Genomic DNA, 14,595 nt, shown 5'->3' on the forward strand with positions numbered 1-14,595 from the left:
GGGGGGGGGGATTGCGGGTGGATGATGCTGGTTCTCGGTGGGCACAAGCAGAAAATGCTGGTTCAGGAAAGGGGCAGGGGTGGAAGATGCTGGTTCGGGGGGGGGGGGGGGGGGGGGGGGGGTCCAGGCACAGGTGGAAGATGTCCGTTTGGGGGAGTGTTGATGTGGGTAGAAGATGCTGTGGAGGGGAGGAGCAAGGTTGAAGATGCTGGTTCAGGGGGGTGCGGGCAGGGCCGCCAAGAGACTGGGCCGGGCTCCCCTAAATTCAAATCATAGCGCCTCACTCGACCTCGCTCCGTGTGAAAGAAGCGCAGCAGCGGCAGTCTGCAGATCTCCTCCCCTCGGGCCTTCCCTCCCTGTGTCCCACCCTCGCACAAGTTACGTCAGACGAGGGCGAGACACAGGGAGGGAAGGCCCAAAGGGAGGCGATCTGCAGACTGCCGCTGCTGCGCTTCTTTCACACGGAGCGAGGTCGAGGTGAGGCGCTCTGACAGTGGCGTACCTAGGGTAGTTGACACCCGGGGCCGGTCATTCTTTAACACCCCCCTCCAAAATCCAGTACTAGGCATACTGAGAATATAAAACATTCAGGACCTATAGAGCAATTCTAGCATACCATAAGCAGTAATTTCTACGAGTCACACAAGGAAAAAGAAAGCATCTTAAACACTACAGTGAGCACTAGAACATCAATTCACCTATTGTAAAATGAAACCAGACAGAATAGTACAGATCATCGATCCTGCACAGTCAGTGCCAACTGAAAGCCATGTCTTTTTCACAAACACAGATACACCCTAATCCACTATAGAATAAGTAATCTTAAACTTTCTATTTAAACCAAAATTAAACTGAAACCCCAAGATGCTAGATTCTGCATGCAATGCAACACCACAGAAACAGAAAATGTAAATTTGAAAAAACTAACAAATACCAATCGCCACTTTACAAATTAACAAATAGAAATAAAACAAATATAGAAAATAAAATAATACCATTTTATTGGACTAATACATTTAGCTTTCAGAGGCCAAAACCTCTTTCCTCAGGTCAATACAGTATAGTGCTGTTAACAGTATCCTATCCTGACCTGAGGAAGGGGGGTTTTGGTCTCTGAAAGTCAAAATGTATTAAAATTAGTCCAATAAAAAGATTACCTGATTTACATGTTCTATTTATAAACATTTATTAACACATCTACAATACTACTTTATCCTTAAAGCAAAAAAATAAAAATTTATATTTTATTTACAGGGTTTTTTTCTTACATTTGTACCCCGCGCTTTCCCACTCATAGCAGGTTCAATTCGGCTTACATATTATATATAGGTACTTATTTGTACCTGGGGCAATGGAGGGTTAAGTGACTTGCCCAGAGTCACAAGGAGCTGCCTGTGCCTGCAGTTTGTTATCTCTGGTTTCTGCTTTCCTCTTCTTCTTTTAACTGTCTTCCTTCCGTCCAGCATCTGTCTTCGCTCTCTCTCTGCCGTCCCCTCCATACAATGTCTGCCCTCTCTTTCTCTTCCATCCACATCTGCCCTCTATCTCTGCCCCTTCCATCCACCATCTGCCCTCTATCTCTGCCTCTTCCATCCACCATCTGCCCGTCTGCCCCCTCTCTCTCTCCCCCTTCCATCCACTGTCTGCCCTTTCTCTCCCTTCCATCCACTGTCTGCCCTCCTGCTCCCTTCTCAGACCCCAGGTCCAGGCCCCTTCTCCCATCTGAGCCCCCCACCTGCCTACCAGCTCCATGGACAGATGACCCTCTTCTCCTGGCACCTGACCCAGCCTTTAAAAAAAATCAGTGAAGCGGCAGTGCAGCGCCTCGCGTCTGTCTGCTCTGCGTGTAAAGGAAGAAAATTGCCTCGTCGGCCGGCCTTCTTCAAGTACTGTGGTGCTGGAAGATGTATCTCAACACATTACAACTGGGTGCTTCTCATATATTCCCATTTGTAAAGCAACCTATACATTGTGATAAGTAAGAGGGTGTCCTATATGGTGTGGGCCACTAGAGGGCGCTAGCAGCAGAAGAAGTGGAGGGTGCTAGGACCGGGGGGAGCCCTGGGATGTCCACAGGTGTGGGAGGTTATGGGCTGGGTCCTGTGTAGCTAATTAACCACTTTATACCCCCCCCCCCCCCCCCCCCGAGTTGTGAAAGGAAGAGAAGTGAGCTAGCAGCAGAAGAAGAGAGAGGGCCCCTAGAAGATACGGGCTAACCCTATGGACTTGTGGAGGACTGTGTGTCCAAAGGAGATCAGCAGGCTGAAAATCCTGGGGTAAGAAGTCCCTAAAGCATTAGTGTTTGACTGTGTGTCCTCAGTACTTATAGGAACTGTGTGTCCAGAACTGTGTGTTCAAAGAGGGGGGACTATGTGTCCAAAGAAGAAAGGACTGTGTGTTCAAAGAGAGGACTGTGTGTCCAAAGTACTGAGAGAAGCAGGCTGAAAAGCCTGGGGTTGAGAGTCCCCAAAGTATTGGTGTAGTACTGAGCCTATGTATCTGTGTGGGGAGGCTCAATGTGAAGATCTATGAAAGCATAAAGTGTTAAGCTAGAAGAAGTGTGCCCAGGGGCTGGAATAAAGAGTTGCCTGAGAAATATGCAGTTGGTGAGACCTGCTTAATTTGCTGAGTGGAAACCAGGTCACCCTGAGTGAGAAGGGGTAGCACACTAATTTGCATATTGAGCACCAGGTCACCCTGCGTGAGAAGGGGGATATCACAACATGCAATGATAAAGTGTTGCTTAAAGCAAGAAAACGGCAGCTGTATGCAGAGATGCCAAGGGTGGCCCATCCCAAAGAAAGATTGACCACCATAATGAGTGAGATTGAAGACCAATGACTACGGTTTTCTAACAGTGCATCTGGGGTATACATTCGAAAGATCTGCCATGGTTTTATTTCTATATACTGCTGAGGCTATAGGGCAATAGTTTGGGGACCCCTGGCATAGAAGGCGTCTTATTTCTCCTCACCCCCCCCCCCCCCCAACCACACTATGGTCCAGCATCTCACCTCTTTTATCTTCATCCCATCCTATTATCCAGCATTTCTTTGTCCCTTCCTTCCCCCCTCTCAACCCTCTCCTGCCTTCAAACTAGTGTTTAATGCTAGAGGTCCCTGGCAGCCACAGTAATTCTACACACTATCTGTGAGCAGCCTGGGAGCCTTTCCTCTGCCACAACCTGTCCCGCTGGAAACAGGAAGTTGCACCAGAGGTGGTGGAATGCAATAGAGGGAAGGCTCAGGCTGGCTGCAGCCAGCGTGTGTGAAGCACTACCGTAGCCACTGACCTCTAGTGCTAAATGCAAGTTTGAAGGTAGTACAAGGGCACTGAGAAACCAGGTTGGACTGGGGGGGGGGGGGGGTGAAGTGAGAGGAGATGCAATACTGTTACCCTTGATGCCAGAGTCCCTAACCTATTTCCATAGAACCTAGGCAGCATTTAAAAAGCAAATTATACAGCTCTTTTTTTTTTTTTTTAATCAATGTTATATTTTAAGAAAAATAAAGCAAGCAACTTCAATCACATAAACAAGTCAGGAAGTAGAAATATTAACTGTTATGAACATTTACCATCTCTTCCACTCCCTTTCTTCTCCCTCCAACATCTCGAGTCCAACATGAAGAGAGTGCACTATTCATGGATTTGATGTCATCAAGAGAGTTATTCAAGAAGTACTTAGTGGAAGTGCTACAGTTTTCAAGTGACTTGATGCCTCCGATTTAATAAGATCTATTATTTTCCTTTCAGAAAGCGACAGGTTATGAAACCTGCAGAAATATTATCAAATGCAAGTGGGGGTCAAGTTTCTCTGGATACTTTGAATATCTCAGAATTTTTGGAAACATCTCAGGATTTGGTGGAGACTCATGCTACACTTCTGGTTTCATTTGCGTTTCAGACTGACAAAAATTTAGTTGTTTAAGCTATTTTTCTGTCATAGTTTAGAGCAGTTTAAGGGTCAAAAAATGTGGTGTTTTCCTGACGTGGGGTGGGATACTCGGGAGCGATGTAAGTTGATCCTGGCTCCTCGCCCCTATGTATTACAAAATAATGATGAATTTTTTCTTCGTTTTCCTTCTAAATGCATGCTTAATATTCAGAATGTGAGGTATATTTTCTATGACCCTGTATAATTAAAGAATTTTCTAGATAAGTTTCCAATTCAATTAGCTGGTAATCCTTCAGTCTAGAATATAACGCTTTTGCCTTTTGTTGTATTTCCTAGATATTTTCTCCCCTGAGGTTTTTTTTGTTTGTTTTTTAGTGATCCACCTCCATTGCTTGAGGGCTAAGATTAGATGATAATACTAGATTGTTTTCTTATTTTGTAATTTTTCTTCTGTATGTATGCATTTACATTATGCACTTACTTTTCCTGTGTTTCTCTGAGCGGAGATTCTTTTAAAGAGGGATTTGCAAAACAGAAGCTGACATCTAATCTCTCTCTTCCTTTTCTGGAGGAAAAAGGTCAGTTAAAGACCAGAATCTACATTCACAGAAACAGCACAGAAAAGAGCCATGTAACTTCTGGAGAACAGCATCGTTGTAGACCAGATCACTCTATCGATGAGCTTACTGATACTAAAAGGGAAAGTATTTCCCAAACATGACATCAGCTATCCCCAGCCAGTCTGCTTTTCCACATTCCTACAATTAATATGCAGTTAGGTACAGGGATGAACTTAGGGTATGATGAATCAGGGTAACTGCGCCAGGACTCAAAATTAGGGGGCTTCTGACCTTTGACATCACAGCAAGCAGTACTGTTATTAACCTGGACAGGGCATCTCGCAGTCTGAAATATGCTGGGTCCCTGTAGTTTCATAGGATGTATTGACATCAAACAGTTCAAAGACGATAAGATGTCTAGAGCAATGCCAAGTGGGTCAGTCCTCCCCCCATCCTACAATTCATTTTGTCTCACTTTACACCCCTCTCCTTACCTTAGAGGGGTATACTCGCCTTACCTCAGAGTGCTGTCTGCCTCTCTCTCTGGTCATGCCTATGTGTTTAAGAATATACATTTATTTATTTGCTGCATTTGTATCCCACATTTTCCCACCCATTTGTAGGCTCAATGTGGTTTACATTATGCCGTAATGGTGATTGCCATTTCGGACTGAGAAATACAGAATATTATAATAAAGTACAGAGAATATAAAATACATTATAAGTAAGCAGATAAACAATCTTGTGGACAGCAAAGCAGCAGCCCAGATCGGAGGCAGAAAGTAACACTGCTGATTCCCCTTCCCCTGTAGCTGGTGCTGAGGGAGAAGAGGTGCCAAACCTGTACCATTGTCCTTCCCACAGTCTGTGCTGCCATTATTCCCTGGGGGAATTCTATGCCACTGCACATTGCAGAATTTGACTAGCAAGCATTGGTGCTTCCTATCCCCCTCCCTGTGGCATATACCCTGAGCTTAGCCCTTTTTTTTCCTTATTCCCCTCATCCACCAATGCAGTTCAAACACTGCAATAAGTCCTGATCCCAATGCATTCCCCCTCACAAGTCTTTACAGCTTACGCTCCAGGGCTAAGGCAAACCATTAGAATCTACCACAGTGGGGGATCCATGGCAGCTATGCTGTGAGGAAGTAGGGAAAGGAGGGGCTAAACTCGGGATATTGGGGTGGGAGAGAGCTGGAGGGATCTATGCTGGGGAAGGGGAGCAGGAGGTGTGTTTGCCTTGGGGGGGGGGCTCGAGGTATAGGGGTGAAGAGCAGGAAGTGTGTACTGAGGGGAGAGGGAATCTGGGAGAGTGCCACAGCAGAATTCAGGAGAAATGAAAATGGGACTTGATATACAGCCTTTCTGTGGTATTTTGCAACTATATTCAAAGCAGTTTACATATATACAGGTTCTTATTTTGTACATGGGGCAATGGAGGGTTAAGTGACTTGCCCACAGTCACAAGGAGCTGCAGTGGGAATTGAACCCAGTTCCCCAGGATCAAAGTCTGCTGCACTAACCACTAGGCTACTCCTCCATGGCTATGGGGGCCTAAATGAGTGGATGGGGTTGACAGAATTATAGGGTGCTTGTTCAGGGGGTGTTGAAAAAGAGAGGAGGCAGTGACAGCATGTTGAGGTGAGTACCTTGGGAATTTTCATGAGAGAACAATGGAGGTGGGAGGAAGGTGCACATACTGTAGCAGGACATGTTTATCCCTAGCTGAGATTATATTCATCACCTTTCTGACTTGGCATACAACTTTCTTTAAATTAGTCCCCTTATTTTCTAACTCTGTCTTATCTATCTATATATTTCATCTGTGCTATTAAAATGTTTCATTGTGTAGACATAATGGACCATGCTATGCCATGTCTTAAATTGCTATTTGAATATTTTTACTGCTGTAGTAGTCTATGCCTATGTCTGACTTTCAAAAAGGTGGTAGATAAACCCTAGTAAATAAATAAAAATGTGTGAAAGAGAGAGATGGGGGGGGGGGGAGAGGTTTCAGAGAGCAAAAGCACAATGGAAAACTGGGGATTTGTGTGCCAAGAGGGTGTCTGAGGAGAGAGATGGAGAAGAAGGGGTTCTTTCTGGGGGATGGGTACAGAGAGAAAAAACATTGAGAGATTTCCACCCACAGAAGGGACAGAAAACTGATGAAGCCTAAGGAGGTTTCAAGCTAAGTTGGGGAGGGGGGTGCGAGACCCTAGAGCGGGGAGGGGGAGGCTTGTCTGAGCAACAATAAAACTAGGGTTATCAGACCTAGGACAGGGAGGACCCAGGCCGTTATGATGAAGTTCTACACACATTTGCTGACATGTATCATATTTTTGTTATATGATTGTATGTCTGATACTGTATCATGCTAGTCCTCTTACTAGGATTCAGTTTGTCATCTCCAAGTTTACCTCATTGATTGTATTTATGCTTATTTTTATTCATTTTTCTATTGTAAATGTTTAATGTCAAGCAGCATCTGCTGTATACCGCCTTGGGTGGATCCCTTCATAAAGGCAGTTAATAAATACCAATCAAATAATTTTGCAGAATTTTCAAATCTATGTGCAGTTAATTTTCTTTAGCAAACAGTTTCTCCAGGAGTAGTGTATTAATTTGAAACAACATGGGAAATGTTATTATGAAATGAAAACAGCAGGAAAATTATACAACATTTTGTTAGGTTTTTTTTAGTTGCCAATATGTAGACTTTTGAAAAGGTGCCCACTTTATTCACTATTGGGGAAAGAATGCACACACTTTTGGAAGATCTGTTCAGAGTGCTTGCTCTTAACAACTTTGCTCCCGTATTTAGAAATATATATATACAGTGGGGGAAATAAGTATTTGATCCCTTGCTGATTTTGTAAGTTTGCCCACTGACAAAGACATGAGCAGCCCATAATTGAAGGGTAGGTTATTGGTAACAGTGAGAGATAGCACATCACAAATTAAATCCGGAAAATCACATTGTGGAAAGTATATGAATTTATTTGCATTCTGCAGAGGGAAATAAGTATTTAATCCCTCTGGCAAACAAGACCTAATACTTGGTGGCAAAACCCTTGTTGGCAAGCACAGCGGTCAGACGTCTTCTGTAGTTGATGATGAGGTTTGCACACATGTCAGGAGGAATTTTGGTCCACTCCTCTTTGCAGATCATCTCTAAATCATTAAGAGTTCTGGGCTGTCGCTTGGCAACTCGCATCTTCAGCTCCCTCCATAAGTTTTCAATGGGATTAAGGTCTGGTGACTGGCTAGGCCACTCCATGACCCTAATGTGCTTCTTCCTGAGCCACTCCTTTGTTGCCTTGGCTGTATGTTTTGGGTCATTGTCGTGCTGGAAGACCCAGCCACGACCCATTTTTAAGGCCCTGGCGGAGGGAAGGAGGTTGTCACTCAGAATTGTACGGTACATGGCCCCATCCATTCTCCCATTGATGCGGTGAAGTAGTCCTGTGCCCTTAGCAGAGAAACACCCCCAAAACATAACATTTCCACCTCCATGCTTGACAGTGGGGACGGTGTTCTTTGGGTCATAGGCCAGCATTTCTCTTCCTCCAAACACGGCGAGTTGAGTTCATGCCAAAGAGCTCAATTTTTGTCTCATCTGACCACAGCACCTTCTCCCAATCACTCTCGGCATCATCCAGGTGTTCACTGGCAAACTTCAGACGGGCCGTCACATGTGCCTCCGGAGCAGGGGGACCTTGCGGGCACTGCAGGATTGCAATCCGTTATGTCGTAATGTGTTACCAATGGTTTTCGTGGTGACAGTGGTCCCAGCTGCCTTGAGATCATTGACAAGTTCCCCCCTTGTAGTTGTAGGCTGATTTCTAACCTTCCTCATGATCAAGGATACCCCACGAGGTGAGATTTTGCGTGGAGCCCCAGATCTTTGTCGATTGACAGTCATTTTGTACTTCTTCCATTTTCTTACTATGGCACCAACAGTTGTCTCCTTCTCGCCCAGCGTCTTACTGATGGTTTTGTAGCCCATTCCAGCCTTGTGCAGGTGTATGATCTTGTCCCTGACATCCTTAGACAGCTCCTTGCTCTTGGCCATTTTGTAGAGGTTAGAGTCTGACTGATTCACTGAGTCTGTGGACAGGTGTCTTTCATACAGGTGACCATTGCCGACAGCTGTCTGTCATGCAGGTAACGAGTTGATTTGGAGCATCTACCTGGTCTGTAGGGGCCAGATCTCTTACTGGTTGGTGGGGGATCAAATACTTATTTCCCTCTGCAGAATGCAAATAAATTCATATACTTTCCACAATGTGATTTTCCGGATTTAATTTGTGATGTGCTATCTCTCACTGTTACCAATAACCTACCCTTCAATTATGGGCTGCTCATGTCTTTGTCAGTGGGCAAACTTACAAAATCAGCAAGGGATCAAATACTTATTTCCCCCACTGTATATATCTTTTTTAAAACCTTGAAAAAAAATTAACATTCCCAGAAACAACACTACATCAAAATTATCGGACTGCTAAGCAACATGAGTGATAGAAACTGGGTAATAGGAGATCAGAGGGAGTGATGGCAAAGTAGAAAGGGCACAACCCAGGGTGGTGGGCAATGAAGTGGTGAGGATGAGAGAGAGCTGGAGCAGGAGGTAAAAGAATTAAATGAACTATTTTGTGCATGCAGGGGAAGAGTGCCATGGGAAACCAGTTGTGTGAGGGTGGGAAATGCAAAAGAGATAGAATAGGGTATGTGAGCTCTGTGTGAGAAGAAGTACAGAAGAGCTAGGGGGTGCAATAAACCTGAGAGCAGAGGCAGTTCAAAGAGATGTAAGAAAACATTGTGGCTTTATTCCCAGGCAAACAATGGCTCCTCAGAATGTTCTTCAGGAATAGAGAGAAGACTTTTTATGGATTTAAGATAAGGGTCTTTCTGGACATCTCAGGAGACACTCAGAGGTGCAGGAAGCAATTTATATTAATGAGACCTGGTGTTCTTCAAATAGGTGCTACCTTTTTCCTTCGATTTCCATGCAAGTATGCCATTAGATACCAGGTTCCACATTAGGAGTCACCAACCAGGAAAGGGATCTAGGTGTCATTGTTGATGATACGTTGAAACCCTCTGCTCAGTGTGCTGCGGCGACTAAGAAAGCAAATAGAATGTTAGATATTATTAAGAAAGGAATGAAAACAAAAATGAGGATGTTATGATGCCTTTGTATCACTCCATGGTGCAACCGCACCTCAAATGTTGTGTGCAGTTCTGGTCACCGCATCTCAAAAAAGATATGGTGGAATTAGAAAAGGTACAGAGAAGGGTGACAAACGTGATAAAGGGGATGGAACAACTTCCCTTTCAGGAAAGGCTAAAGTTACTATGGCTTTTCAGCTTGAAGAAGAGATGGCTGAGGGGGAAATATGATAGAGGTCTATAAAATAATGAGTGGAACGGAACAAGTAGACGTGAATCGATTGTTTAGTCTTTCCAAAAATACTAGGACTAGGGGGCATGCAATGAAGCTACAAAGAAGTAAATTTAAGATGAATCGGAGAAAATATTTCTTCACTCAATGTTTGGAATTTGTTGCCAGAAAATGTAGTAAAAGCTACTACATCTAGTAGCACTATAGAAATGATTAGTAGTAGTAGGGTGGTTTATTACCAGTACCTGAGGAATCTCAGACTGTCTAGCTCTATAAGAAAGTTTTGTTGTACTTTAGTTTCAATCTGTTTTCTTGTAGGAATTATCCTTGATCTTCTGTATTTTAAAATCTTCGATCCTTATTTTTGTGGGCTTGAGTATTTTTCTTTTTTTCTTTAAAGGTTTTGGAATGATATTTACCATATACTTTTCTGTACAAGTTCAAATTTGCTTGGGTTTTTGTTAATTTAACTTGCATAAATAAGATTTTTTTTAAGAGAGCAAACTACAGATACAAAGGTGCAAGGGATCATGAGACCTATAGGAAGAGGAGAGTACAAGAGTAGTGGGGGGGGGGGGGGGGGGGGGGATGAAGAGGTTGCAAGAAAGAGTCCCAGAGACATGGAGAGAAAGGCTACGTGAAAGTGAGAGATGATGATGTGGGAGGGAGAAGGAGGAGGAGTCTTCCTGCCATGCAATATGGTAGGTGGCAGGGGGATAGTCCCTGTCAGATGACACAGCCAGTTGGTGTTCCTCTCACAAGAGCTTTAATATTTCAGCTGCTACCATGGCAGCACCCCCCTCCCCCAAGGCTGTCCTCCATCTTCCCCATCTCCAGAGTTGCCAAGGGGCTGACCTTCCAAACAGGAGATCTAGAGCTCACCCATAGCTCTGCCTATAGTCCCACCAATTCATGGCCTGGGGGCCACCAGAAGTAGTCTCCTTTCCAGCACCCACAGGAGATACCGTCATAAAACTCCTGCTGCCGTAGGACCAGCAGCAGCAGGAGATGAAGTTTTATGAAGGCAGGCGTCACTGGAAATGGAAGCTGTTCAGCGGGAGATCCCGGCTCCACAGCAGGAGTGTGGGAGAGAGACTTAACAGGTCTGCATCTTCCGACGGCTCTGGTGGAGAGCTGAAAGTAAGCTAAAAATGGTAACAGGAATTAAGAGGGCCAATTCAAGATCCTACACCTTCAAAGAAAGATATAAACAGGATGAGGTTGGGCCCGAGGATGACTACTAAAGTGGTGTTTGTCATTTTAGTAGTCATCCTCGGTGAGTCACAGAGGAGGTAGCTGTTGGGGAAGAAAGGAGACAAATAGAATGAAGTTATTTGAGGGAACAACCCATGAGCAGGGCTGGAATAACATTATATTGGGTCTTAGGCAACTAGACATTTGTGGCACTCCTTTCCTTCCCCCCCCCCCCCCCCCCCCCCCCCCCCCCATCTATATCCATGGTCTTTCCCCTTCCCTCCCCAACTTACATTAGAGGAATGTATCTACTCTGTAGCTGAACATAACTCACCTTGCGGTACACTAAAAAAGATGAGCTAAATCTAAAATCCCTTTCTTTCCTGATGCTGCCTTTCCTAAATCAGCAACCCCTGAAGTGGCTGGCGGGACTGATTTGGGAAGTAGCAGCCACAGGTTACAAGTGACAGTGGTGACAGGTGCGCGTGTATGCTCACAGGCCCTGCCTCCTGCATGGAATGGGGCCACTATGCGCCTCATGAGAGTTTAGCCTTTGTGTTTGCTCACAATCCACCACCTTATCCAGGACCAGACCCGGGCCGGTAGGTTCTCTAGCTCAGAGATGCCAAGTTACCCAGTTCTAGACTGGAAAATTTATGACAATCCTGGATTTCTGGCCACCTTATCCTGTTGCATTATGGGACCTGCAACACTGATTTCCACTGCTTTGGGATGTAAGTTCAAAACCAGGACTGGCCATAAAGTCTGGAGCCTGGATCTGGGTAACTTGGTGTCTCTGCTAGCAGCTTTGGAGAGCTGAACTGGGGCTGGGGGCTAAGGAGGAGGAAATGGAGTTCTATGCAGGGAAAGGGGGAACAGAGGCAGGCAAGACAGTGATGGAAGATAATGAATTCAGGAGTCTTGGGGAGGAAAAGAAGGGAGTACAGCATGTGTACTGGTAGGGATGCAGACTGTCAGCAAATTACTAGCCTTCCTGAATTAAAATCTCTGCTTGGCATGCCTACCCTAGCCACAAGTGTTCCACATCTATCAGCAGTTTTACCATTTTAAGATGAGAGGGATGGCAGGACTGTGGGCTCCTAAATTTGCCTGTGACTTAATTCTAGCCTGCCAGTGCCAATAAGGGGACAATGGAGGGAAGAGCTGGGGGGGGGGGGGGGGGGGGAGGAGAAATGGTGAAGGAAAGGAGCAGCGACAGACAGTGAGATCTAGGTCTCAGTGAAGAGGTGGGGATGGAAAGGAGAGATCCAATGTAAGGGAGAAAGAGGTGAAAACAAAGACGAGGGAGAAGTAAAATGGAAAGGTGAACCTGGACAAGGAACTGGAGGAAAATTGAAAGAAGAAAAAAAAATGGGACCAACTTACTGGGGGGGGGGGGGGGGGGGGGAGGTGAAAGCATTTTATTTCCTGCTTACTGACTAGAAAACATGACACACAGTAATGCAACTGGAGTCCCTGTAGGCTATGATGACTTTCATTGGCTGCATGCAGGGTCGGCGCAAAATAGTAAGCACAACAGGGAAGTGCTGACTGCCCCTGCTTCCATATTAACCTGACATGAGTGACCATACATGAAAATACTGCTGGCTTCATCAGCCCTTCCTAGCTCTCCATTCTCCCAGCTGCCCTGCAGTTCAGAATCGTTTGCAGAGCAATGGCAGCATCTGTTTTTGCAGTCACCACTCTGCCTGTCCTCAAACCTGTTTGACTACCAGCACGGCATGCTCCTCCGAGTCAGAAATTAACTAATTTCCAGCTTCCCATATTTTTCCCTGTGGCTAGTAAGAACATTCCAGACAAATCCTGGATTTATGGCTGCTATCCTGGTGCATTATGGAATGGCAGCACTGATTCCTTGGGTAAAATCAGGAACTACAAATACCACAGTGTATTTTCAGGTGTATGTTGAAAATCAAGGACCAGCCTGAATGTCTAGAACTGGGAAAGTTGGCAGCTATGCAACAGATGTGAGTTTTCAAAACAAACGTATAAACATATTTCTATTTTGAAAATTAACACAGAATTAATGCACGTATATTTACACCTGCTCTTTGACCCCCCCCCCCCCCCCCCACCAAAATGTGTTTTCTTTACAAAGTGCATCGCATTTTCAAAAGCATCTGCATAAATACAAACCTCTCTTGCTCCTGCCCCCAGAAATGCATCCTCTGTCTTAGTTCGGGTAAAGTCATACATTTGCGGGCTGTACGTGTGTAACTTTATTTGCATATCAGATTCATAATTTTATATGTGCCCATTTCTCTGCAATAAAACACTGCTTTGTGTGCAGAAATGGCTTTTATAATTGCCATCTGTATATGTAAAAATGAGTACTCAGTATAAGCATATTTTACATGTGAAAATGGTCCTTATGAAATGGCACAGCCAAACGTGCAATTATGTACACTGATAAGATCGCAGATGGAACTGTGATATATATGCATGTTTTATAAAATATGCATGATAGCCATCCCTCACTTATACACACCATGGGCATGCATAGAGTACATGCACACACTTACAGCTTAAGAACATAAGAATAGTCATACTGGGTCAGACCAATGGTCCATCTAGCCCAGGATCCTGCTTCCAGCAGTGGCCATTCCAGGTCATAAGTACCTGGCAGAAACCCAATTAACACCATTCCATGCTACCAAACCCAGAGCAAGCAGTGGTTTCCCCGTGTCCATCTCAATAGCAGACTATGGACTTTTCCTCCAGGAACTTGTCCAAACCTTTTTTAAACCCAGGTACACTAACCGCCATTACCACATCCTCCGGCAACAAGTTCCAGAGCTTAACTATTCTTTGAGTGAAAAAATATTTCCTCCTATTAGTTAGTATTTCCATACAATTTCATTGAGTGTCCCCTGGTCTTTGTACTTTTTGAATGAGTGAAAAATCAATCCACCTCCACCCACTCCACACCACTTAGGATTTTTTTGCAGGTTTAAATTTGTGTTCTATTAACAATAGTTCCGAGAACCTGTTTCATAAAGACAGAGGCGTTTTGTGGACATTTCATATAGGTGCCTTTTTATTAAGTCACTCCATTTTACATACCTTCATCCTCCCAAATGTAAAGGCTTGAAATACAAATCAATGCATGCATCAGTCTTTTCATATACAAGCACACAGCTCTGGAACACACTGCCACGTAACCTGAAAACGGTCTACAAAATGACCAATTTCCGCAAACTTATCTCTTCGACAAAATATATCATAAAGAACAACACGCGTAACTCTACATTCTTTAAGATATCCAGGAACGTTCTCTAATGTCTTTTGCTTTCACACTATCATGTACCTAATGTCTATGACTTTAATACTATCATGTATCTCACCATCATACACCCAAAACTTCTGCCAACACAAATGTATACTCTTTTCTATTTCCAGTACTATGTATTTCACCATCATGCACCTAATACTTGCTGTAAAACCAAATGTATATTCTTTTCTATTTCCAGTTTCCACGATGAATTGTAAGCCACATTGAGCCTGCAAAAAGGTGGGATAATGTG

General features: G+C 44.4%; 1 protein-coding gene across 1 annotated transcript in view; it reads left to right on the forward strand.

Annotated features, from left to right (window-relative positions):
- Positions 1–2,243: 2,243 nt before the first annotated feature.
- Positions 2,244–14,595, forward strand: part of LOC115475930 (zinc finger protein 780B-like) — a 31,248-nt gene continuing 18,896 nt past the window's right edge. The window contains exon 1 of the mRNA XM_030212005.1: positions 2,244–2,276. The gene's annotated coding sequence lies outside the window, so the exon portion shown is untranslated. The remainder of the gene's footprint in view (positions 2,277–14,595) is intronic.

The sequence above is a fragment of the Microcaecilia unicolor genome, chromosome 8 (genome assembly GCF_901765095.1).
Source record: "Microcaecilia unicolor chromosome 8, aMicUni1.1, whole genome shotgun sequence".
NCBI lineage: Eukaryota > Metazoa > Chordata > Amphibia > Gymnophiona > Siphonopidae > Microcaecilia > Microcaecilia unicolor.